The following is a 27,293-nucleotide window of genomic DNA, read 5'->3' as shown; positions in this document are numbered from 1 at the left end:
TGACTGTCTGGTTTCCAAATAAGAGATCAAATATTGCATCCTCTCTTGTAGCTACCTCTATATATTGATTTAGAAAACTTTCCTGAAAACATTTCACAAACTCCAAGCCATCTAGCCCTTTTACAGTTTGTGAGTCCCAGTCAATACGTGGAAAGTTAAAATCCCCGACTATTACAACTTCCTGTTTCTTACATCGGTCTACTATCTTTATACAGATTCACTCCTCCAATTCTCTCTGACTATTGGGTGGTCTATAATACACCCCTATTAGTGTGGTCACACCTTTCCCGTTCCTCAGCTCCACTCCTATGGCATCTATAGACAAGCCCTCCGGTCTGTCCTGTCTACGCACAGCTGTGATATTTTCCCTGACTAGTAATGCCACTCCTCCCCCCTTTCATCCCTCCCCCTCTATCATGTCTGAAACAAAGAATATTTCTATCATGTATAATCCTTAGGTGGGAGGTTATCTTTTTGTATTAATGTATTAAAAATAAATTATAAATTCTACCAATGTAACCTCTTACTAAAGGATTCTTATTCAAAACAGTATCCAACAAATCAGATTACTATATGTAAACTTAGATAATTATTTTTGTAAAAAATGTCTAACCTGAAGATATTGCAGAAAGTGTGTATGAGAGAGAATATTTGCTAATTAACTCTTCAAAAGTCATCAATCGACCATCACAAAATAAATGAAAATAAAAATTAAAAAATCTGCAAAAAGAAAAACAGATCCCCTTAATCACTAAAAATTGAACAAGATTGGGAGAGAGAACTTAATATGACCTTTGTTAATGAAGATTGTCAATTCTTCTTTGATATGTGCCAATCAGTGTTTAATTCAATTTAAAATTGTTCACTGTTACTATTTAACACAGGAGAGACTATCCAAAATATTTCCTAACATAGACAATTGTTGCGATAGGTATAAAACTGAAGTAGCCACTTTTTCACGTATGTTGTGGTCATGTTCTTCATCAAAATCTTTCTAGAAATCTTTGATTTCCACAATTTCTAAAGTTCTGAAAATTAATTTACAACCTAATGTACAAACCTTTGATTTCTGTCTATACATGCAGTCCTCGCATGACCTTTATCCTCCTCCACCTCACTATCTGCTCTAACACTCTGGTTCCCCTCCCTCTGCAAATCTAGTTTACCCCCTCCCCCCCCCCCCCCCCCCCGAGCAGCACTAGCAAATCTACACGCAAGAATGTTAGTCCCCCTCCAGTTCACGGGCAAACCGTCCCGTCGGAACAGGCCCCACCTTCCCGGGAACAAAGCCCAATTGTCCTGAAACATGAAGCCCTCCCTCCTGCACCATCTCCTTAGCCACGTATTTAGCTGCGCTCTCCGCACATTTATATTTACAGGGACTTTACTCCTGACGCCGGTCCCGGGACCCGACCCGTTTACAGACCCGGAGCGGAACCGGAGCAGATTCTCAGCCACTGGTTCACTTCCCAGGTCGCGAAGAAAGGATAAAGTTTTCCCGTGAATTTATTCCCAGTGAAGGTGTGGAGATGGGACTTGGTCTCCGCGTTGTAAAATGAAACTGTCCCGGACTCGTAACTGAGATCAACTCCCACCCTCCCGGGGATGGGACCGGCAGCGAGACGGGACTTGGGGGAGGTGGGAGCGGACACGTCACAATCCCGATGTAACACGTCATCAACCCGCCCGATGACCCAGAATCCGGTCTCCGGACTCAGACTGACCGGTCCCTTCCTCTCCACAGACTCTGCGGCGACTCCCAGCCACCAGAGCCGATTCCCCGTCACCTCCACCTCCCAGTAATGTCTCCCCGATGTGAATCCCTCCGATCCCAGCACACAATCCCAGTCTGTGAATCTCTTCCCGGTGTCAGGGAGATCCCTCCGGGTCCAGGTCCATCTCACACTCTTCCGATCCTCAGACACCTCGAGCCGCGGATTCGCCGTTTCCACATCCAGGGTGACAGAGACTGGGGGGAGAAGCAGAGAATTAGAGAGTCCCCGGAGATCGGGGGGAGACTCCGGCAGCGCGGCCCCTGGGATCAGGGGGAGAAGCAGAGAATTAGAGAGTCCCCGGGGATCGGGGGGTGACTCGGACAGCGTGGCCCCGGGGATCGGGGGGAGACACGGGCAGCGCGGCCCCGGGGATCGGGGGGGAGGGGAGACTCGGACAGCGCGGCCCCGGGGATCGGGGGGAGAGTCGGGCAGCGCAGCCCCGGGGATCGGGGGGAGACTCGGGCAGCGCGGCCCCGGGGTTCGGGGGGGAGGGGAGACTCGGGCAGCGCGGCCCCGGGGATCCGTGGGAGACTCGGGCAGCGCGGCCCCGGGGATCGGGGGGGAGGGGAGACTCGGACAGCGCGGCCCCGGGGATCGGGGGGAGAGTCGGGCAGCGCAGCCCCGGGGATCGGGGAGAGACTCGGGCAGCGCGGCCCCGGGGTTCGGGGGGGAGGGGAGACTCGGGCAGCGCGGCCCCGGGAATCCGTGGGAGACTCGGGCAGCGCGGCCCCGGGGATCCGTGGGAGACTCGGGCAGCGCGGCCCCGGGGATCTGGGGGAGACGGGCAGCGTGGCCCCGGAGATCGGGGGGGGGGAGACCTTAACCTTTGACTCGACAAAAGCGGGTGGACAACTAATGTCTCCCCAAGGATTTTCCGCTGGACGGAGAGCAGAGAGACCCCTGACCCTTGACTCCTCAGACAGGGGAAACATCCTCCCTCACTCCTGCCTGTTGACCCCTGAAAGAATTTTGTGTTTCCATGAGATCTCCTCTCATTCTTCGAAACTGGGAACAGAGAACATAGAACAGTACAGCACAGGAACAGGCCCTTCATTCAATGTTAACATTCATTTGTGAGTGTGAAGTGGGGGAGTGTGATGGTTTGAGACAGTAATGGAGGTGATAATGGGAACCAGTAGGGGAGAGATGAATGGCAGATTGAACCAGGTGGGGGAGGGGTGGAAACCCCGTGGGTGAACTATTTGTGTAGACGTAATGAGAAGCTAGAGAGGGCAAAGATGGCAGATGAGGATGACTTTGTCCCCTTTCCCACAACCCCACCCCCCGCAGCCCCTCATTAGGACAGGGGATGAATTTGCAGGAACCCTTAAGCAACACAGGTCTTGATGAAGGGTTTCAGTCTGAACCATCGACTGTTTACTCTTTTCCGTAGAAACTTCCCGGCCTGCTGTTCCCCCAACAATTTGTGTGTGTTACTCTGCTTTAAATATACTCAATTATTTGGCCTCCACAGCTGCTTGTGGCAGATTCACTATCCTGTGGATAAAGGAATTCCTCCTCATCTCTGTCCTAAATGGACATCCCTATAGTCGGAGGCTGTGCTTACTGCAAGTTAACCTTTAGGGAATCCTGCACAGCGACACCCAAGTCCCTTTGCTCTTCTGATTTTTGAATTCTCTCTGTTTTCAAAAATGTCTATGCCTTTATTCCTTCTATCAAAGTGCATGCACGACTTCCCTACCCGATAATCCATCTGTCACGTATTTGCCCATTTCTTGATCTGTCTCTGCCCTTCCCCAGATTCCGAGCTTCGGCAGCATTACTTGCCCCTTCACCTATCTTCATATCATCTGCAAGCTTGGCCACAAAGGCAACAATTCTGTCATCCAAATCATTCTTTGTCTATCTTGGCTTTGTGTTCCTCGAAGAATTCCAACAGATTTGTCAGGCAAGGTTTCCCCTTAACGGAAGGCATGTTGTCTTTGCTCTATTTTATCATGTGCCTCCATGTATCCAAAAGCTCGTCCTTAACACTGGACTCCAACATCTTTCCAAACACACCACATCCAGACTAACTCACCCATAATTTTCTTTCCTCGGCTGCTCTGCCTTCTAAAAGAGTGAAGTGACCTTTGCAATTTACAATCGTCTTGAATGACCGAGTATCTAGTGATTCTTTAAAGATAATTACTAATGCCCCCATATTCTCTTCAGCTAACTCTTTCCAAACACTGGGGTGTGGTCCATCTGGTCCAGGTACCTTCAGACCTTCAATCGTCCCACGCACTTAGTAACAGCAACAACACTCATTTTGTCCCCTGACACACTCACATTTCTGACATACAGCTGGTATCTTCCACAGTGAGGATTGACACAAAATACTAAACAAGTGCCTCTGCCATGTCTTTGTTGTCACATTTCTCCTCTTCAGTGTCATTTTCTTGGGGTCCAATATCCACTCTCACCTCTCTTTTACTCTTTACAGTTTTGTGTCCTCTTGAGTATTGTAGGCAAGCTTTCGATCCTATCTCACTTTCACTCCTTATGGCTTTGTAATTGCCTTCCGTTGATTATCAAAATCTCAACAATTCAACATCCCGCTGATTTTTGCTCTATTGTATGTCCTCTCTTTCACTTTTATGCTGTCTTTGACTACCCATGTCAAACATGGTTACCTCATCCTCCCTGAATAATAATACTTCATCTTTTGGATTTATCCATCCGAATTACCCCTGGAATTCCAGTCTTTGTTGTTCTCCAATCATCCCTGCTCGTGTCCCCTTCCAATCTATTTTGGTCAGCTCCTCTCTCATCCCTCTGTAACTAACTTTACCCCACTCTGAAATTGATACATCTGAATTTATCTTGCTCTCAAACTCTGGGGTGAATTCTATCATTTTATGATCACTGTTTCCTGAAGGTTCTTTTACCTTAGTCTCCCAATCATATCTCCCATTGTGCTCAACCACAAGCTGTCCTAAAAACCCATCTCGGGGGCATTGTACAAATTCCCTCTCCTGGAATACAGCACCAATATGATTTTCCCAGTCGACCTGCATGTTGAAACCCCCCATTCCAATCGTCCCCTTGCTCTTTTTTTCTATCTCCTGGTGTAATTTGTATCCCATTTTGATCCTGGCTACTATTTGGAGGCCTGTATATAATTACCATCAGGGTCTTTTTACCCTTGCAGTTTTTTTTAACTTTACCCGCAATGATTTGACATCTTCCAATCCTATGTCACCTTTCTCTAAGGATGTCATTTCATATTTTACCAACAGAGCCTCCCCAGCCTCTCTGCCTACCTGCCTGTCCTTTGAATACAAGGTTATCCTTGGAGGTTAGGCTTCAAGCCAAGATCTCCTTTCAGCCACAACTCAGTGAAGCCAACAACGTTACACGTGCCAATCTCTACCTGTGCTATAACATCATCTACCTTATTCCGTATACTGGTGCATTCAAATATAACACCTTCAGTCCTGTATTCATCAGCCTATTCCACACTGTCCACATGAACTTAAGCAAGGCCTTTGATATCGATGATAAACCACATTTCGGGTATTGTCTGCATTTACAGTTCCCCAAATATGGGAAAACATAGAAAACCTACAGCACAATACAGGCTCTTCAGCTCGCAAAGCTGTGCGGTACATGCCCCTATCTTAGAACTACCTAGGCTTTACACATAGCCCTCTGTTTTTCTAAGTCCACCTAGCCATCCAGGAGTCTCTTAAAAGACTCTTATCGTTTCTGCCTCCAACACCGCCACTTACAACCCATTCCATGCACTCACCACTCTGTGTAAAAAAAAAACTTACCTCTGGCATCTATTGTGTACCTCCTTCCAAGCACCTTAAAACTATGCCTTCTCATGCTAGCCATTTCATCCCTGGGAAAAAGCATCTGACTATCCACACGATCAATGACTCTCATTATCTTGTACACCTCTATCACCTGTCATCCTCCGTCAGGATTCACTCAACCTATTCTCATAAGGCATGCTCCCCAATCCATGCAACATCCTTGTAAATCTCCTCTGCACCCTTTCTATGGTTTCCACGTCCTTCCTGTAGTGAGATGTCCAGAATTGAGCACAGTACTCCAAGTGGGGTCTGACCGTGGTCCTATACACGTGCAACATTACCTCTCGGCTCATACAGAATCCCACAATTGATGAAGGCCAATGCACCGTATGCTTTCTTAACCACAGCGTCAGCCTGTGTAGGATGTCATTACACTGGACTTACACTGGATGTTACCAGGACTGGGGGGGGGGGGGGCTTGCGTTAAAAGCAGAGAGTGGATAAGCTTGGACTATTTAACTGGAGTGTAGGATGTTGAGGAATTACCCCTTATTGAGGTAAATGCATTCATAAATGGCTTAGATAAAGTGAGTCTTTTTTTCTGAGAAATTGGAGTACAGAACCAGAGGGTTCAGATTGAAAGTGAGACGGGAAATTTTTATGAGGTATCTACAGGGTAACATTCTCACAGAGAAGGAGGTGGTCCAATGCTGTAGAAACAGGTAAAATTAAATATTTTAAAATAAATTTGGACAGGTACATAGATAGGAAATGGTTAGAGGGATATGGGGCAAACACACACAGATGGGACATGCGCAAGAAGATATCCTAGTCTTGCAGATGCATGAAGTGGGCTGTGGGTTTAACATCTGTCAAACCCTCCCAAATCATCCTTCTGAGGAATCTCACCCTGGAGTCTGTCTGTGAAGTGTTGATGTGACGTAACGTCAGAGGGCAGCTCAGTGTTGACCATGTGTCACACTCTGATACTGTGTATGTGTGTGTTGATTGTGGTAAATATCAGTGTGTTTGTGTGTACACATTGAAGGAGAGTGTGCACGTTGAAGAATTTGTATGTTACAGTGTGTCATCACATGTCTGGTGTGTGTTGACAATGTGACATGATTGAGTTGTTTAAATGAATAAATGACTGTCTCTGAAGAGACTGGTTTCCAGGTTACTGAGGGAAATAACAACGTACATTGCTGAGGCTCTGACTACAATCCTTCCTCTGTGTGTGTGTGAGGGAGCTTTGCCAGGCCGGTTATGCTGTGTGTGCTTCTCCCGAGATGAAATCTTGACCGATGTCAATGCGTTGGTGTGTCCGAGCTCATTCTCACAATGCTTCAATGTAGTGGTCTGATCACCATAAGACATAGGAGCAGAATTAGGCCATTTGCCTATCGAGTCTGCTCCGCCATTCAATCATGGCTGATCCTTTTTTCCCCTCCTCAGCCCCACTCCCCAGCCTTACCCCCACAACCTTTGATACTGTGTTCGATCTGGAACCTATCAAGCTCTGCCTTAAATATGCCCAACGACCTGGTCTCCACAACTGCCTGTGGTAACAAGTTCTGCTTATTCGCCCTCACCATGGGAAACATCCTTTCCACATCTACTCTTGTCTTGACCTCTCAACGTTCAAACTTTTCAAGGAGATCCCCACTCATCTTTCTAAATTCCAGCGAGTACAGGCACAGAGCTATCAAATGTTTCACGTATGCTAACCGTAACATTCCTGGAATCATCCTTGTGAACCTCCTCAGAACCCTCCCAAATGCCTGCACATTATTTCTTAGATGAGCAGCCCAAAACTGTTCACAATACTCAAGGTGAGGCCTCACCAGTGCCTTATAAATCCTCAGCATCACATCCCTGTTCTTGTACTGAATGCTGATGTTGCATTTACCTTCCTCACAATTCACTCTACCTGCACGTTAACCTATACGGTGTTCTGCAGAATAGAGGTCACCAACCAACAGGGGTCAACCACCTTTTTTGCACCACGGACCGGTTTAATATTGACAATATTCTTGTGGACCGGCCGACGGGGTGGGTGGAGGGGGGGTGTTAGTCACAACCGGAATATCGGTGATAAGTCAACTATAACTCACTTACAAGTGGCTCATTCACTCGATTTTATTTCCCAAAGGGTTTATCTAACGAATTCAATATTAAACAGACAGCACATAGTTTCCTCGTATGAATACAGTGATAAGTCATATATAACTCATAAGTCAATAGCATCATAACATTTTAAGTAAAGTTTGGATTATAAACACAGCACATATTTTCCTCGAATGTACATATAAAATCATTCCAACAAACCAATATCGCTGAATCAGTGGGAGACCAGGCCTTGTTTCCCTGCAACAAGACAGTCCCATCCAGGGGTGACGGGAGACAGCGATACTCAAAGGGTGTTCCTTATTTCCAGTCTATTTCGCAATTTACTTTTCGTGGCTCTCAGCACTTGTTTCTGTCCCGCTTGCTCACATTGTTTTGGCTCAAAAAACTCAACGGGTTTGTCTTTAAGTACAGGGTGCTTGGACTCAAGGTACCGAAGCAGTTTGGAGGGCTTCATTGCCTAATTAGGCAGCCTCCGGGCCTGAACTCCAGCCTCCCACCCGCCCGCTGCCAGACGTCTTGGCCAGGTGCGGCTGGTCGTGGGTGGGGTGAGAAGGCAAGGTAAGGGCTGGAGGTCCCCGGGCCAGGGCTGCGGCTGTCGCAGTCTGGAGTGTGAGGAGAGTGCAACGGGGCACCCTTGTAGGTAGGTAGGATCTATCGGCCAACAAAGGTTTGGCTGGAGGGATGACTTTCAGTAGCTGCTCTGCTACTTACGAAACCCTGAGCCCGAACTAGGTCTTCTGTGAATATTTTAGCACCGGGTCCCCCACAAACATACGGTGGGCTAACCAGATTTAGAGGTGGCACCCGTCTGTCCGCACTCCAGGCCAGTGGCGATGGCACTTCTCGCCGGCCGGTTACCTGAGACCAACCAGTGATCCCTGGCGCGATCGGCGTCACTGATGACTGATGACTTCGCGTGGGTTCAAGTTCAACAGTGGGCATGACAGGGAATGAGGAAAGGTGGATCTAACTTATATCGCCAAATCATATCGTTTCCTCGTGGCCCGGTAGCGCATGCTGGTTGTTGGGGACCGCTGTTTTCGAGCACCTTCTCCCTTGTAACAATAACTGCACTCACTTCTCCTCCCTTGCACCCTTCAACATCTGGCACAGTGCTAGTGTCCTCCACAGTGAAGACTGATGCAAAATACTCATTCAGTTTATCTGCCATCTCTTTATCCCACGTTATTATATATCCAGCCTCATTTTCTAGTGGTCCTATATCCACTCTCATCTCTGTTTTATTTTTTTACAATACTTGAAAAATAATTTGATATTGTTTGCTAACTTGTTTTACAAAAACAGGTGTGTAAAAAGGGCCTGAAGGATCTTTGGAGACTAGAGTCACCCCAACCACAAACTGTACCAGTTGCTACCATCCGGGAAACGGTACTGTAGCATAAAGGCCAGGACCAACAGGCTCCGGGACAGATTCTTCAACCAGGCCATCAGACTGCTTAACTCATGCTGACACAATTGTATTTCTATGTTATATTAACCAGCCTGTTATACATACTATTTATCATTAATTACTATGAACTGCACATTCAGATAGGGGTGTAACATAAAGATTTTTACTCATGTATTTGAAGGACGTAAGTAATAAAGTCAATTCAATTCCATGTTTCATTTTCCCCTCTCAATCATTCTTTCAGTCCCTCACTGTAGGTGTTTAAAAGCTTCACAATTCCCTGTCTTCCTATTAATTTTTACTTTGTTGTATGCCCACTCTTTTGCACTTAGATTAGCTTGTCTTCCCCTGTCAGCCACGGTTGTACTATTTTGCCTTTTGAGTATTTATTTATTTTTGTAGTACATCTATCCTTCACCTTCCGCATTTTCCCAGAAACTGACACCATTTCTGCTCTGCTCTCATCCCTACCAGCAGCACCTCCTTGCCAACTCCTCTCTCAGACCACTAATTTCTTTTACTTCTCTGAAATATTACAACATGAGACTTTACTTTCTGCTTATCAAATTTCAAGTTGAACTCAGTCACGTTGTGAGCACTGCTTCCTAAGATTTCTTTTAACTTCTCACCTCTGGTTCAATACATAACACCCAATCCAGTAGAGCTGTTCCCCGAGTAGGCTCAACGACAAACTGCTCTAGAAAGCCAGCACATTGCATTCAACAAACTTAGTCCCTTGAGATCCTTTACCAACCTGATTTTCCCAATTGACCTGCATATTGAAATCTCCCATGATTATCATAACATTGTCCTTTTCATCAGCCTTTTCTATTTCCAGTTCTAATCTGTGGGCCACAACCCACTGACTGTTGGGAGGCCTGTATATGACTGCTGTCAGTGTCATTTTTACTTTTGCAGTTCCTTACCTCAACCCACAAGGATTCAACATCTTCCAATCCTATGTCACATCTTGCTGCTGATTTACCAGCAGAGCCACACCACCCCATCGGCCTTCCTTCCTTCCTCTGATACATTGTGTAACCGTGAACATTCAGCTCCCAACTACAACCATCCTTCAGCCACGATTCCGTGATGGCCACAACATCACACCTGACAATCGGTAATAGTGCAACAAGATCATCCACCTTATTTCTCATACTCCATGCATTGAGATATAACACTTTGTGTACTGTATCTGCTACCCTTTTTAATTCTGCATCCCTAATGCACTGATTCACACCCTGCTGGCTGCCATTTTGTCCTCGTATCTGTCCGCCATATCTGACAGTCTGACTGCACGATATCTTTGCATTTTTACCATCAGTCCTATCTCTTCACTACAGTTCCAACCCCCCGCACCCCCACCAAATTAGTTTAAACCCTCCCCAACAGCTCTCTCAGACCTCTCTGTGAGAATATTGTTCTCCCTTGGGTCGAGGTGCGACCCATCCCTTTTGAGCAGGTCATTCCTCCATCAGAACAGATCCCAATGATCCAAGAACCTGAATCCCTGTCCCCAGCACCATCTTCTCAGCCATGCTCTATCTGCTAAATTATCCTGTTTCTACCCTCACCAGCACGTGGCACAGGCAGCAATCCAGAAATTACAACCCTGGGGGTGCTGCTTCTGAACTTTCTACCAAGCTCTCCAAATTCTATTTTCAGGACCCCTTTGCTTTTGCATCCTATGTAATTGGTCCCACAATGTACCAGGATATCTGACTGTTTTCCCTCCCTCTCTAAAAATGCTGCAGACACGATCTGAGATGTCCATGACCTTGGCACCAAGGAGGCAATATACCATTCTGGTGTCCCATTCATGTCCATAGATTCTCCTATCTGCTCCCCTGTAGATTGAGTCCCCTATCACTACCACTCCCCTCTTCTGCCTCTAACAACAGTGAGAGATGCTGATCCAGAAGGTGGAAGACCTGTGTCAATCAGACACTGGACTCACAGGGCACAAAGGGCTTGTGTATTTTCCTGACAATCTCGGTCACCACACTGATACCCGCTTTTATTCTCTGCAGTATCATGAAATCTGTATTAATTTCCCAGCTCCTGTGGTAGGATACAAACTACCGGTAGTGTTTTGGCGTGTTAGTGCGGTGTGCCTGTGATCAGGACACAGTGTTCATCTGCCAGTCCCGTGTATTTGTTGTATTGTGACCCTGTGCTGGTGTGTTCAGGGGTCTGACATCTCCAGCTGACCATGTGACAGTGATGCCTCCCAGTCGGTGGGGTTGACGCGGAATAAACTTCAGTTCCCCTTCAGCCTGTTATTACAGCCAATCTTTGCCTCAAGTTATGAATTAATTGTGTCTGCTAAACAAGAAAAAATGAATCTTTGTAGTTTTACCTCGGTTAATGGCATCAAGTGTTTCTCTCAGCACTGTGTTCGACAAATAGAGGTGATCGAATTTTTCAACTGGTAGGGTCTCATCTGTCACTGACAATTCCTGGACATCGTCACTGATTCTGTAAATATTAAACTGCTGGTGATAAACTGGAATTTTGAAGTATTTTACAAATCCATACAGGGTTTCAGTAAAGAGCATGTCCTACCTCCTGTTCCGACGAGCTTCCTCCTGAAACAAATAAAAACACAAATCTGATTAGACTTGGACTTACAGTCCACATCCTGAATTTCATCCAAATCATTACAAAATGTTGAAAATTCCCACTCCCACAGTCACAAACACACACCAGCAATTCAGAACCACGGGGAAAATTATAGGAAAAGTTTCTGAAAGTTAGACCATTACTGAGAGGATGAAACTTACAGGAAAGACAGGACAGCCTGTGCATTACCATCTGGATAAGGCGTCAGAATGATAAGATGGAACAATTTAAGATTAGTGATGGATTTGCTTGCGCAAAGGTGAAAAAAGTACCTCATTATGGCGAACACGAGAGGACACAGGTGCTTGGAAGTAGTATAAAGGAGATGTCAGGGGGTAAGTGTTTTGGAATGGGTGGAATGAGCTGTCGGCAACGAAGGTGGAGGTGGATACGATAGGGTCTTTCAAGAGACTCCCACACAGGTACATGGAGCTTAGAAAAATAGAGAGCTATGACTAACTCGAGGTAATTTCTAATGTCAGTAGATGTTCGACACAGCATTGTGGGCCAAAGAGACTGTATTGTGCTGTAGGTTTTCTTTGTTTCTATGTTTCTATTTTTGGGTCACCTTCAGCCAAAGATAAAATGCCAGGTGGTTCTTAATAAATCCCACAAGCAATTTAGTGAGGATGATGTGGAACTCAATGCCACAGGAGTGGTTGAAATGGAACTGCAGAGATTGAATGTAATGGGGAGGCTGGATAAACACGTGAGGGACCAGGAAGTTCGGGGCATTGTTGCTGGGTGCGATGAGTAGGTGGCAGGAGGCTTGTGACAGAGGGGAAATTGATAGAAGATGGACCTAATGCCCTGCTCATGACAGAAAATGGGACACAATCCCATGTAAAACTTATCCAAAAAAGTAGAGACAGTGAAAGTTTCCGTAATCTGATGACTGAAGGGCCTGTATTGTGCTGTAAGTTTTCAATGTTTATATTTCTACGTTTCTAATGTGAAACATAAACAAAAAATTAAAGAAACATGGAAAGTTTCCCTAATCTGACGGAAACCGGACATGGAGGATAAGTCTGATGTGTGGGTCAAATTCTTTTTTCTCACTGATTGACAGAGAGACCCTCACACCCACCGCACCAGACACACTCACAGCCTGTGATTGGAACTGGGTGTTAATGGAAGTTTTAGAGGATATTTAATGTGGTAATTAAGGACACAATCAGCAGCTCTGTGTTATGATCAGAGTAAATCATTTCAGAGAAGATTGCATTCTGTCCTGGGATGTACAGAAGTTGTGGAAGTCCAGTTTTGGGACAACAACAGTCCTGAATAGTTGCATCGATTGTTTGCTGAGAAACAGTTTACTGCCATTTGTAAATGCTGAGTGTAAGAGCAACACGCCTATTTTCTGTCAGCATTGTATTCTGAGTTACGTGTTTATTACGAAAACCAGTCAGGTGAGTGGGGACATGGTAAAAGCGAAGGGAATAAGTTACGTATTCGTACTTTGTTCTGGGCTGTTTTGAGCCTGGGACTGGCAGATGTCATATCTTCTGTTGACAGATTAATTGCAATTTAATTTATGATTAATTATGCAGAAAATTCATCGCTTAAATATTGTATGTTGCTGATAAAGGATCAAATATCTGTCTCCGACATTTTAGAATGTTATTAGCGGAGTGATTGGAGGTTCCTCATGCAAGGAGAACACTCTGTGTGAGGACACCAGCAGCGGTAATTGATTTGGTAGAATTGGCCGCTGTGCTGTGTTTATTTCAAATATACCACTGTTCATTTATTTCAATTTCACAGAAATAAATTGAAATGTAATCCCTCACCTTGAGAAATATCACACCATCTTTCTGACCCATCTGTTCCTTTAACTTTGAGATTTCCTCCTGAATAATCCTTATATTCTCTTGAATCTTAAGAAGATTTTTCTCCATTGGGTTTAGAATCCTCGCCTCTTCTTCCCTGAGATCCCTGAGTAAGCTCTGCTCTTTCTCAGTGATAATCTGGTGCAGTTCAGCAAACTGGGATGTGATGTGGGTCTGAACGCTGTGTGACTGTTTCTGTCGAATGAAAGGTGAAGATTAGTTTACTGCATTGCTGTGTTGTATTTCCTGATGACATTAAGGTGACCATTCAGCCCACTGGTGTCCATACTACTTCTGAGACATTCCCGTCAACCCCATTCCCTCAAGTTTTCCTGAAACCTATTCTCCCTCATTGACCCATTAACTCCCACCTGATTCACACACACTCTCCATCACCTTCACAGGGTTAATTGTAATTAACCATTTAACCAGCATGTTCTTGGGATGTGTCTAAAACCGTCATGGCCACAGGGAGAGCATGCAAACTCCACACAGACAGCAGCAGAGGTCAGGATCGGACCCAGGTCACTGGAGCTGCGATACTCGGCTATTCTGCATTAAATGGAGCAAAACCCGACAGTAATATCAGAAATTCCGCACAGGACCCCTCACCCGAACTCCGGAAATCTTCTCTTTCTGTTGCTGCTCCTTTTCCTGGAAGTCTGATTTCTTTTTTGTGAGAGAGTCTAAGGAAGATTTCAGCTGATCCTGGAAGTTCGAGAGTGAAATAGAAACAAAGATACATCAAAAGAAACAGGTGATCAAACCCGATTATCACACAAAATGCCGGAGGAACTCAGTGAGTCAGGCAGCATCTATTCAGGGGAAATAAACAGTCGATGTTTCGGGATGAGACCCTTCATTAGGACTGGGAAGGAATGGGGCAGAAGCCAAAATAAAAAGGTTGAGGATGAGAACCAGCTGACAGGTGACGGGTGAGACAACGTGAGGGGGAACGTGGGGGAGGGTGATGAAGTGAGAAGCAGAGAGGGGACAGGTGGAAGAGGTCACGGCTGGAGAAGAAGGAATCTAATACGAGAGGACAATCGACCATGGAAGAAACGGGGAGACTTTGGGGCTGTTTGGAGCCCTGAATGGTGGTGAGGCAGGGGTTGGTAGGAGTCAGGTGTAGCACTTGTCCCGTTTGCAGGTATCGGTGTCAGGAGGGAGATCAGTGGGGAGGAGCGAGTGGATAAAAGGGAGTTATGCAGAGAGCGATCCCTATAGAGCGCGGAGAGTTGTAGTGGTGGAGGGTGGGAGTGGGCCTGTGCTTCGTGGTAGAATCCGATTGGAGATGGCGAATGGTGGGGGGATGATATGTTGTTTATGGAGGCTTGTGTCGTGGACAATAGACAACAATAGGGGGAGAATCAAATTCGAGTTAGTTTTACCTTGTAGAGTGTAACAGCTTCTTTAATCGGCATGAAGCGGTGCTCTCTGTGTTCCCGCGCGTCTCTACAGACCAGACAGATCAGTGTCTTGTCCGTTTCACAAAACAGCTTCAGTTCTTCCTCATGTTCCTCGCAGTGACGTTTACTTTCATTCCCTTTCGGATTCAGGTTTAGATTTCGAGCTTTTTCAGCCAGATTTGCTAAGGCCCGATTCACCCTGAGGCTGCGGTCAGCAAACTCCTCTCTACATTCGGGGCAGGAGTTTCTCTCCTCCCTTTCCCAACACCGTGTGATACAAGAGCGACAGAAGTTGTGTCCACACTCCAGTATAACCGGATCGGTGAAGAAATCCAGGCAGATGGGACAAATTACTTCCTCGATCCAACTCTCGGCCTTTCTTTTCGAAGCCATGTTAACTCCCGGCACTTCCTGATTCAGAATGCTTTCACTTTCGGGGAGCTGCTGATCGCCTGCAGTACCGCGATTGTCCACTACGCGCGCTGCAGTCTCAGGGAATGAATATTATGTCACTGCGTATGTTCAGTGGGAAAGAATTGTGGCCATTTCCATATCAGCGTGGGATCAGAAACACATTCAGTAGTTCCTAACAGAAATGAAAACTCGGCTATGGACTGCCTAAGCCCGGCTACGAACGGAGGAGTGTTGCGCATGGTTCTAGCAACCCCATCCCGTAAAAGCCCAGTGCGACAGAAACGTCAACTAAATCTCTAAAGGCCTCATCCCTGGGATGGGAAGGACGTTCCCCTGGAAGACGATTGAATCGTGTGGATAGAGGGGAGCCACAGGCCCGATCAAATCACGGCCCTGGGCAGAGGAATCTGGCGAGCTTGTGTCCCGGTGGCGTGATGGGCTAAAGAAGAAGCAGAACAGAAATGAAAACGGACAGAAAAGCCTGGTTCAGTCTGAGGCAGGACTGAAAGGGGCAAATTCTGAAAAGAGAGGCACAAGAGACTGCAGATGCTAGAATCTCGAGTAGGAAACATGATGCCAGAGAAACTGAGCAGTGACTACTGGGGTACCGCAAGGCTCAGTGCTGGGACCCCAGTTGTTTACAATATATATTCATGATTTAGACGAGAGAATTAAATGCAGCATCTCCTAGTTTGCGGATGACACGAAGCTGGGCGGTGGTGCTAGTTGTGAGGAGGATGCTAAGAGGATGCAGGGTGACTTATATAGGTTAGGTGAGTGGGCAAATTCATAGCAGATGCAATTTAATGTGGATAAATGTGAGATTTTCACTTTGGTTGCAAGAACAGGAAAACAGATTATTATCTGAATGGTGGCCAATTAGGAAAAGGGGAGGTGCAACGAGACCTGGGTGTCATTGTACACCAGTCATTGAAGGTGGGCATGCAGGTACAGCAGGCGGTGAAAAAGGCAAATGGTATGTTGACATTCATAGCAAAAGGATTTGAGCATAGGAGCAGGGAGGTTCTACTGCAGTTGTACAAGGCCTTGGTGTGACCGCACCTAGAGTATTGTCTGCAGTTTTGGTCCCCTAATCTGAGGAAAGACATTCTTGCCATAGAGGGAGTACAGAGAAGGTTCACCAGATTGATTCCTGGGTTTGCAGGACTTTCATATGAAGAAAGACTGGATCGACTAGCCTTATACTCACTAGAATTTTGAAGATTGAGGGGGGATCTAATTGAAACGTATAAAATTCTAAAGGGATTGGACACGCGAGATGCAGGAAGATTGTTTCCGATGTTGGGGAAGTCCAGAACGAGGGGTCACAGTTTAAAGAAAAAGAGGAAGCCTTTTAGGACCAAGATGAGGAAAAAGTTCTTCACACAGAGAGTGGTGAATCTGTGGAATTCTCTGCCACAGGAAACAGTTGAGGCTGGTTCATTGGCTAAATTTAAGAGGAAGTTAGATGTGGCCCTTGTCGCTGAAGGGATCAGGGGGTATGGAGAGAAAGCAGGTACAGGGTCCTGAGTTGGATGATCAGTCATGATCATACTGAATGGCGGTGCAGGCTCGAAGGGCCGTATGGTCTACTCCTGCACCTAGTTTCTATATTTCTATGTCAGGCAGCGTCTGTGGAGAGGAATGTACAATCGACTTTCAAGGTCGAGATCATCATTCCGAAATGTCGATTCTCCATTTCCCTCCACAGATGCTCCCTGACCCGCTCAGTTCCTCTAGCCGCTCGATTATGTTTTCCTCCGGGTTTAAGAGAGACAGACTGGGCTGTAAAACCGGGGTTAAGTAAATATTTAAAGCAGCTATTAAATCAGTTCATGCTGTCAGGCTCCCGATGGTTAATCCCCTATCGTGCCCCAATGTCAGCTCCAGATATTATCTGAAAACCCCGTCTCCGTGTCCAGACTCCGTATCAGAGCTCCGTGTCAAGATTCCTCCTGCTCGCTGTTCAAAGTTCACGTCTGCGCAAGCATCCCAACTGAATCTCCGTGCCTGAGTCCTGCACTTGGGTTCTCCTCAGTCGCTTTGAGTAACAGAACGAACTGGCCATTTCCGTGCTACCTGTTCCCTCGGCCAAAAGGGAGGGCTCACCAGTAGAAAGGAGAGTCAGACAACATTCCCTTCCGTCCCCCAAACCCGGATGCAGATCCAAGCTACTGAAAACTACCACCAACAGCCCCTGTCTCTGTCCGCCTTGGTGGACTCCGGTGCCGAGGGGAATCTGTTGGATGAAGACACAGCTTCCCGGGCCGGAATTCCTCGGGAGCCGTTGAGTACCCCTCTGGAAGCCCGGGCATTGGACGGAAGACGTCTGGCCCGAGTCACTCACTGAACACCACCACTGTCTTTGGTTCTCTCTGGGAACCATCGGGAACAGGTACAATTTCACCTAATTTCCTCTCCTCAAGCGCCTATAGTTCTTGGGTACCCCTGGATAAGCCGCCATAACTCCCACATTGATTGGTCCACTGGGAAGATAGCCGGCTAGAGTCCGTTTTGTCACTCCGCTTGTCTACAGTCGGCCCTTTCCCCTGTAAAAGGCACCGCGACCTCGTCTGCCGCTGAACCCCCTGACACGTCCGGGGCTCCAGCGGAGTACCACGACCTGGGGCAAGTGTTTAGTAAGCACCGGGCCCTTTCCCTGCCTCCACTCCGACCATACGATTGTACTATTGACCTTCTCCCCGGAGCTCCTCTCCCCACCAGTCGGCTCTATAACATGTCCTGACCAGAGAGGGAAGTAATGGAGGATTACATCAGTGAATCTCTCGCGGCGGGCATTGTCCGACCCTTATCCTCCCCGGTGGGCGCAGGGATCTTCTTTGTGTGGAACAGGGTTGGTTCACTACGTCGTCCATCGACTAGCGAGCCCCAAATCACAAACCATAAAGAACGAGTATCTACTGCCCCTCATAAACTCCACTTTCCAACCACTTCACGGAGCCACCATCTTCTCCAGGTGGGACCCACGAAGCGCCTGCCATCTGGCCAGAATAAGGGAGTGAGACGAGTGGAAAACGGCATTTAATATCCCTCCAGCCACTTCGAATACCTGGTCATGCCATTTGGCCTCACCAATGCCCCCGCTGATCTTCCAAGCCCTGATTAACGATGTCCTAAGAGTCTTGATTAACCGTTTTGTGTTTGTTTATCTGGATGACATCCTAATCTTCTCCAGCAGTTTCCAGTTCATGTCCGTCAGTTGCTACAGAGGCTTTGGGAGAACAAATGATTGGTTAAAGCTGAGAAGTGTGAGTTCATCTCCTGAGGGAACATCACCGAGAGAGGGCGAGTGAGAGCGGATCCCGAGAAGATCCGGGCGGTGGCGGAGCGGCCATGACCCACGACACGCAGGCAACTCCAGCCATTTCTGGGCTTCGCGAACTTCTGTCGCCGGTTCATCAGGGAGTATGGTCGGGTGGCGGCGCCCCTTACCCACCTAGGACCCCTTTTCATTGGGACCCCGAAGCTGACTCAGCGTTCTCAGAGCTGAAGAGGCGTGTCACCTCCGCTCCCCTCCTGGTCCAACCAGACCCCTCTTGTCGATTCATTGTGGAGGTCGACGTCTCCGACTCTGGGATGGGAGCGCTCCTCTCCCGAAGTTCAGGTCCTGGTCAGAAACTTCATCCCAGTGCCTTCTTTTCTCGCCAGCAGTCTCCTGCCGAACGAAATTACGACGCAGGGAACCGGGAGTTACTGGCGATCAAACTCGCTTTGGAGGAATGGAGGCACTGACTGGAGGGAGCGGAACATCCGTTCATCATCTGGAGCGAACGCAAGAACCTCGAATACATCCAAACCGCATAACGCCCGAATTCCCGCCATCCCGTGGGGCATTAATTTTTGGCCGGTTCAGGTTCACACTCACCTATCGTCCGCGGTCTGAGAACGGGAAGCCCGATGCTCTCTGCCGTCAATACATTTCCGAGGAGGGCCTTCCCAACTCCGAGACCATCCTTCCACCATCCTGTGTAGTGGCTGCTCTCGCCTGGGAGATCGAGGCCATAGTTAAAGTGGCCCAACGGACTCAACCTGACCCTGGCAACGCACCCTCCAATCTCCTCTTTGAGCCCGATTCCGTTCGATCGCAGGTTCTCCAGTGGGGGCACACGTCTCGTTTCGTCTGCCATCCCGGGATCGATCGGACTCTGTCCCTCCTGAAGAGACATGTCTGCTGGCCCTCCATGGACGCTGACACCCGTTCCTTTGTCTCTGTCTGTTCTGCTTGCACCCGTGGAAATGCCTCCCACCGACCACCTGCTGGATTGCTTCGTCCCCTACCTGTCCCGAGCCGCCGCTGGTCTCACATCACGCTGGATTTTGTTACGGGACTACCTCCTTTAGATGGGAACACTGTCGTACTCACCGTGGTGGACGGCTTCTCCAGAGTGGTGCACTTCATAGCCCTTCCCAAACTCCCTACAGCTCGGAGAACAGCCGACCTTCTCGTCCATCACGTCTTCCGCCTGCACCCCTCTGACATTATTTCTGACCGGGCTCCCCAATTCGTCTCACAAGTTTGGAGATCATTTAGTCAAGCCCTGGGAGCCTCAGGAACCCTGTCATCCGGACCCAAAGGCACTGAACTACCAGGAACAGGACTAGGCGTAAGAAGGAAGCAAGGACAGTGGGAAAGAAAGGACGCTGGACATGACACAGGCTCCGGACGAGACAAGGATTCCGGGCCTGGGCTGGGACTTGACGATGATAGCGGAAGCAGCACATGGAACTGGGAACTGGGAGCCTGGGCTTGGACTCCCAGCCAGAGACTGGACAAGGACCCAGAACCTGGGTCTTGCCTCGGGCTCGGACTCCAGAACCAGGCTCGGACAAGACGTGGCTACAGGACAAGGAGAGCCACTGGACTGGACGTGAGACTCCTGGACAGGACAAGGGAACCCCAGCACCGGGCTGGGCAAGGTACACCTGGGCTGAGCGAGGTACATGACAAGACGATAACACAACGCCGTGGCTTGAACAAGCAAAGGACCTTGGACCTGACTGGGACTGTGCGAGATCCCAAAGCCTTGACTTGGTCGAGGAAGAGACAGGGACGCAAAACACAGAGCCGAGGGAGAGACAGGGACAAGGAAAACCAAGGCCCCTCCTTGGATACAGGACGTAGGCCCGTGAGTCATTACACAGAACACAGAGCCGGGACGAGACCCCTCCTTGGATACAGGACGTAGGCCCGTGAGTCATTACACAGAACACAGAGCCGGGACGGGACCCCTCCTTGGATACAGGACGTAGGCCCGTGAGTCATTACACAGAACACAGAGCCGGGACGGGACCCCTCCTTGGATACAGGACGGGACTCATTACACAGAACGCTGAACACGACAAGACGGTTCCCAAAGCTAGGTAGCGGCAAACGGGCGGACCTGCCTAGCGGAGTTGTGGACACAAAGAGTAGTTCCTAACAGGGCAAGGCTCCCGACACAGGCAAGACGAGACAAGGTTCCAGGCAGAGGCGAGGCGAGGCAAGGCCCCAGGCAGAGGCAAGGCGAAGCGAGGCGATGCAAGGCTCCAGGCAGAGGCAGAGCAAGGCGAGGCGAGGCTCCAGGCAGAAGCAACACTAGGCGAGGCGAGGCGAGGCAAGACTCCAGACAGAGTCAAAGCGAGGTGAGGCAAGTCTGCAAGCAAACGCAACGCAAGGCTCCAGGCAGAGGCAAGAGGAAGGTGAAGCGAAGGGATACAGACGGGGGTTAGGACAGGAACAATCCAGCAGCCAGAGGCTGAATCCTGAAGCTGTTTATGAGACCAGCCCAAAGAAGAATCAGCTGCCTCAACAAAAACTGGGAAAACCCGGAAAACCTGGAATAAGGAGCATGGACCGAAACATGAACCGGAATGCGGGTTTCACGGACCGAACCATGACAGCGTCTGCATCTCAATGTGTTATATGTCTCCGCATGTGTGTCTGTCCATCTCTTTGAGTGTGTATGAGTGCTTGTGTCGGAAACCAGCGAGCAGACAGTTCTCAGTCTTTGTCGTGATGGTGCGACGACTAAGAACAAATGGCGAGTGTGGAGGAAACCCTTTTCAGGACACCAGAGGGATGTGTGGACACTGGCTCAGGGAACTGGATAGCATTGCATTGTTTGTCAGTGATACAGAAATATCATGGGATTAATTCTGAAGAGGGGAGAGCTCGGACAGTCTCTACGCAATGCATTGGGGAGGCTGAAAAGGGAATGACAGACTGAACCTATGAGGAGCGCTTGATGGCTCCAGGACGGTGTAACTGGGAGGCTTTTAGTGGGACCTTGTCCAGATTTGTCCCAGTACCGGGAACAGGCAGCTCTCCTGGACGGTGTAACAGGGAGGCTTTTAGTGGGACCTTGTCCAGATTTGTCCCAGTACCGAGAACAGCAGCTCTCCTGGACGGTGTAACTGGGAGGCTTTTAGTGGGACCTTGTCCAGATCTGTCCCAGTACCGGGAACAGGCAGCTCTCCTGGACGGTGTAACTGGGAGGCTTTTAGTGGGACCTTGTCCAGAGTTGTCCCAGTACCGGGAACAGGCAGCTCCCCTGGACGGTGTAACTGGGAGGCTTTTATTGGGACCTTGTCCAGATTTGTCCCAATACCGGGGACAGGCAGCTCTCCAGGACTGTGTAACTGGGAGGCTTTTAGTGGGACCCTGTCCAGATTTGTCTCGGTACCGGGAACAGGCAGCTCTCCTGGACGGTGTAACTGGGAGGCTTTTAGTGGGACCTTGTCCAGAGTTGTCCCAGTATCGAGAACAGGCAGCTCTCCTGGACGGTGTAACTGGGAGGCTTTTAGTGGGACCTTGTCCAGAGTTGTCCCAGTACCGGGGACAGGCAGCTCTCCTGGACGGTGTAACTGGGAGGCTTTTAGTGGGACCTTGTCCAGAGTTGTCCCAGTACCGGGGACAGGCAGCTCTCCTGGACGGTGTAACTGGGAGGCTTTTAGTGGGACCTTGTCCAGAGTTGTCCCAGTACCGGGAACAGGCAGCTCCCCTGGACGGTGTAACTGGGAGGCTTTTATTGGGACCTTGTCCAGATTTGTCCCAATACCGGGGACAGGCAGCTCTCCAGGACTGTGTAACTGGGAGGCTTTTAGTGGGACCCTGTCCAGATTTGTCTCGGTACCGGGAACAGGCAGCTCTCCTGGACGGTGTAACTGGGAGGCTTTTAGTGGGACCTTGTCCAGAGTTGTCCCAGTATCGAGAACAGGCAGCTCTCCTGGACGGTGTAACTGGGAGGCTTTTAGTGGGACCTTGTCCAGAGTTGTCCCAGTACCGGGGACAGGCAGCTCTCCTGGACGGTGTAACTGGGAGGCTTTTAGTGGGACCTTGTCCAGAGTTGTCCCAGTACCGGGGACAGGCAGCTCTCCTGGACGGTGTAACTGGGAGGCTTTTAGTGGGACCTTGTCCAGAGTTGTCCCAGTACAGGGGACAGGCAGCTCTCCTGGCCGGTGTAACTGGGAGGCTTTTAGTGGGACCTTGTCCAGATTTGTCCCAGTACTGGGAACAGGCAGCTCTCCTGGACGGTGTAACTGGGAGGCTTTTAGTGGGACCTTGTCCAGATTTGTCCCAGTACCGAGAACAGCAGCTCTCCTGGACGGTGTAACTGGGAGGCTTTTAGTGGGACCTTGTCCAGATCTGTCCCAGTACCGGGAACAGGCAGCTCTCCTGGACGGTGTAACTGGGAGACTTTTAGTGGGACCTTGTCCAGAGTTGTCCCAGTACCGGGGACAGGCAGCTCTCCTGGACGGTGTAACTGGGAGGCTCTTAGTGGGACCTTGTCCAGATTTGTCGCAGTACCGGGAACAGGCAGCTCTCCTGGACGGTGTAACTGGGAGTCTTTTAGTGGGACCTTGTCCAGAGTTGTCCCAGTACCGGGAACAGGCAGCTCCCCTGGACGGTGTAACTGGGAGGCTTTTATTGGGACCTTGTCCAGATTTGTCCCAATACCGGGGACAGGCAGCTCTCCAGGACTGTGTAACTGGGAGGCTTTTAGTGGGACCCTGTCCAGATTTGTCTCGGTACCGGGAACAGGCAGCTCTCCTGGACGTTGTACCTGGGAAGCTTTTAGTGGGACCCTGTCCAGATTTGTCCCAGTACCGGGAACAGGCAGCTCTCCTGTGCGGTGTAACTGGGAGGCTTTTAGTGTGACCTTGTCCAGATTTGTCCCAGTACCGGGGACAGGAAGCTCTACAGGACGGTGTAAATGGGAGGCTTTTAGTGGGACTTGTCCAGATTTGTTCCAGTACCGGGGACAGGCAGCTCTCCTGGACGGTGTAACTGGGAGGCTTTTAGTGGGACCTTGTCCAGATTTGTCCCAGTACAGGGAACAGGCAGCTCTCCTGGACGGTGTAACTGGGAGGCTTTTAGTGGGACCTTGTCCAGATTTGTCCCAGTACCGGGGACAGGCTGCTCTCCTGGACGGTGTAACTGGGAGGCCTTTAGTGGGACCTTGTCAGGAGTTGTCACACAGCTGGGGAAGGGAAGGTCTTCGTAAAGGCGTAACTGGGATGAGTTTACATTGTGAAGTTCACTTGTTGTGAGTTATTATTCAGACAGAATTCCTGGTTCAGTATTTCACGTCTCCTAGTGGAGTCTGTCACAGATCACCTGAACCGGTGCCCATGGATCTGCTGCCGCCTGTTAACGGATTGAACTGTGCTGTAGAATTAATCCATTAACGGAGACACCCGGTCTCCGGTTGTTAAGTTGTTCCTGCTTTCCATCTGAGACCCGCCGTAAATTGGGGTGCTGTGTTGACCCGAAGATAGGTCTCGCCCCGAAACGATAGTTTTTCCATCTCTCTCTCTCTCTCTCTCTCTCTCTCTCTCTCTCTCTCTCTCTCTCTCTCTCTCTCTCTCTCTCTCTCTCTCTCTCTCTCCTCTCTCTCTCTCTCTCTCTCTCTCTCTCTTTCTCCCCCTCTCTCTCCCACTCTCTCTCACTCTCTCTCTCACTCTCTCTCTCACTCTCTCTCCCTCTCTCTCTCACTCTCCCTCTCCCTCTCCCTTTCCCTCTCCCTCCCTCCCTCCCTCCCTCATTCAGTGGCAATTGTGATCCTGTCCCGGGGAAAGTGCGGTCTCTCTACCTGCACCACTCGCTACCTTGTGGCCATGGCAGCGGCGGATCTACTGACCGTTGTCACCGGGTTCATTTGGACTCGAATCAATTGGTATTACTTTCCGTGGAATTTTCTGGACATCACCCCTGTGTGCAGTGTTATCGATGTACTGATGTTCACAGCCACACACTGTTCTGTCTGGTTCACCGTCACTTTCACCTTTTATCGGTTTGTCGCAATTTGCTGCCAGAAACTGAAAACAAAATATTGCACCGGGAAAACTGCGGCTGTGGTTCTGACAACAACCGGTATACTGTCCTTTCTGAGAAACGTTCCCCGATACTTCATATGGAAACCCAGAGTGATCTTCGACAATATGCCGTGGCTTTGTAGAACCATGGACAGTTATTTCACTGACCCTGGATGGATAGCGTATGACTGGCTCGATACGGTTTTAACTCCGTTCCTCCCTTTCGCTGGGATCCTGCTGCTCAACGCTCTGACAGTCAGGCACATTTTAGTGGCCAGTCGGGTCCGTAAGGGGCTGAAGGGTCAGAGCAAGGGGGATAACCGCAGTGACCCGGAGATGGAGAGCAGGAGGCGGTCTGTAGTTTTACTCTTCACCCTTTCCGGCAGCTTCATCCTCCTGCGGATGACACACGTAGTAAATGTCATATATTATCAGGTCTCAATGATTCTCAGGGGATCTTCTACTCTGTTTGGGTTTTACTGAGGGATTTCAGCTGCTGCACGAATACATTTATTTACACGGTGACTCAGTCGAAATTCAGGGAGCAGGTGATCAGCGCGCTGAATATCCGGTCACTTCGATGCTTCAGTTCATCAATGAAGCCGCGTCCTGAACACTAGCCAGTGCGGCCGCTGAGTCTCGAGCCCGGACTCTGGTTCCTCTCACTGCCTGATGGCCAAGGTGTTATTCCTGGGCGGATTTTCCCAACGACCGGCTGCTCCGGGACATTAGCGTAGTTTGAGTGGTGGAAGGAGGGGGCATGGACGTGAGTGAGTATAACACCGTCATGGTGACACAGAAACTCATTGGTCCGCCATATGCCAATCAATATACTGCTTCAGAATGCCGCTCACCATTTGGTCTGTGGATATGTCTGTCTATTCCCCTTCATGCTCAGTACCTGACAGTCTGACGTTCCCAGAGGACTGTAGGGCTAATGTGATACTGGTTGGCTAGTCCACTGTCAGTAACTCTGATCTCCAACTTACACATGAATAAGGGCTAACGTTAAAATACAGGACGGGGTATGGACAAATACTGTTTTATCATTATCATTATAATCATTATTATTGTTATGAGCAGAGAGACAACATCTGCCGGAAGTAAATTCCTTGTATGTGCACAGGTACTTGGCGATTAAAGTCTGATTCTGATTCTGATTTATTTTCATTGGTGAAAAGCCATGTCGCTGGATCTTAATTGCTGCCTCCTCTACTACCAATGACTGTCGTCAATAGCTGAAAGCTGATTATAGCTGAGAGATTAGTATCCAAGGATGCAGACAGTATCGAAAGAACAGGCTGGAAGCAGAGGTGGTGGCGTAGCTCTGTTTGTAAAAAAAACAAGTAAAATCAAACCATTAGAAAGAGGTGATGCAGGGCGGAAGGTGTTGAACCATTGTGGATAGAGCTAAGGAACTGCAAGGTGAAAGACACTGTATAGACCATGGAACAGCAGTAAGGATGTGACCTACAAATTAAACGGGAGACAGTGAATGCTTACCGAAAAGGAAATGGTAGAAGAGTCATGAGGAATTTAAATGTGCATGTAGATTGGAAAAATCAGGTTAAAGCTTGCTTCCTGGTAAAGGGATTTCTCGAGTGCCTTCGAGATCGCTTTTTAAGGCAGCTCACGATTGAACCGACTGGAGGATCCGCTCTACTGAATCGGGTGTGGGGCAATGAAGCAAAAGTGATTGGAAACCTGAAAGTAGAAGAACCTTTAGGGACAAACGAGCATAATGTTTTTGAATTCACCCTGAAGTTTGAGAAGGAGAAGCGGAAATCAGATGTGGCGGTATTACAGCAGAGTGACGGTAATCAGAGAGGCGATTACAATCGGCCAGAATTAACTGGAAAGATCACCGGCAGGATCCACGGCAGGGCAGCGATGGCTGGAATTTCCGGAAGCAATTCGGAAGGCACGGGATAAATACATCACAAAAGAGGAAGAGTTTTGCAGGAATGTCAATGCCAGCATAAAAGCCCAAGAGAATTGAGAAAAAAATTGTGGGAAGTTAAACAACTGGGAAGCTTATGAAAGCCAAAAGAAAACAACTAAAAAGACATTAAGAAGGTAAAGATGGAATATGAATTTAAGTTAGACAGAGACAAAAAGAGGACACCAAGCATTTCTTCAGATACATAACGTGTAAAAGGGTGGAGAGAGTGAATTTCAGGCCGTAGGTAAACGATGCTGGAGACTTAGTAATGGGGCAAACGAAATGGCGGACTGTATCGGCATTTTAGGAATATGGGCAAAAAGGTTGGCAGATGATGTACAGTGCAAACACGAGGAAATCTGCAGATGCTGGAAATTCAATCAACACACACAAAATGCTGGTGGAACACAGCAGGCCGGGCAGCATCTATAAGGAGAAGCACTGTCGACGTTTCGGGCCGAGACCCTTTGTCAGGACTAACAAAAGGTAGTAAGGGATTTGAAAGTACTGGGCGGAGGGGGAACTGTGAAGTGATAGGAGAAGACCGGAGGGGGTGGAATGAAGCTAAGAGCTGGAAAAGGTGACAGGCGAAAGTGATAAAGAGCTGGAGAAGGGAAATGATCATGGGACAGGAGGACTCTGGAGAAAGAAAGGGGGGGGGAGAGCACCTGAGGGAGAT

Source organism: Hemitrygon akajei, unplaced genomic scaffold (genome assembly GCF_048418815.1).
Source record: "Hemitrygon akajei unplaced genomic scaffold, sHemAka1.3 Scf000037, whole genome shotgun sequence".
NCBI lineage: Eukaryota > Metazoa > Chordata > Chondrichthyes > Myliobatiformes > Dasyatidae > Hemitrygon > Hemitrygon akajei.
The sequence above is the reverse complement of the archived record's forward strand: the minus strand, read 5'-3'. Positions refer to the sequence as shown.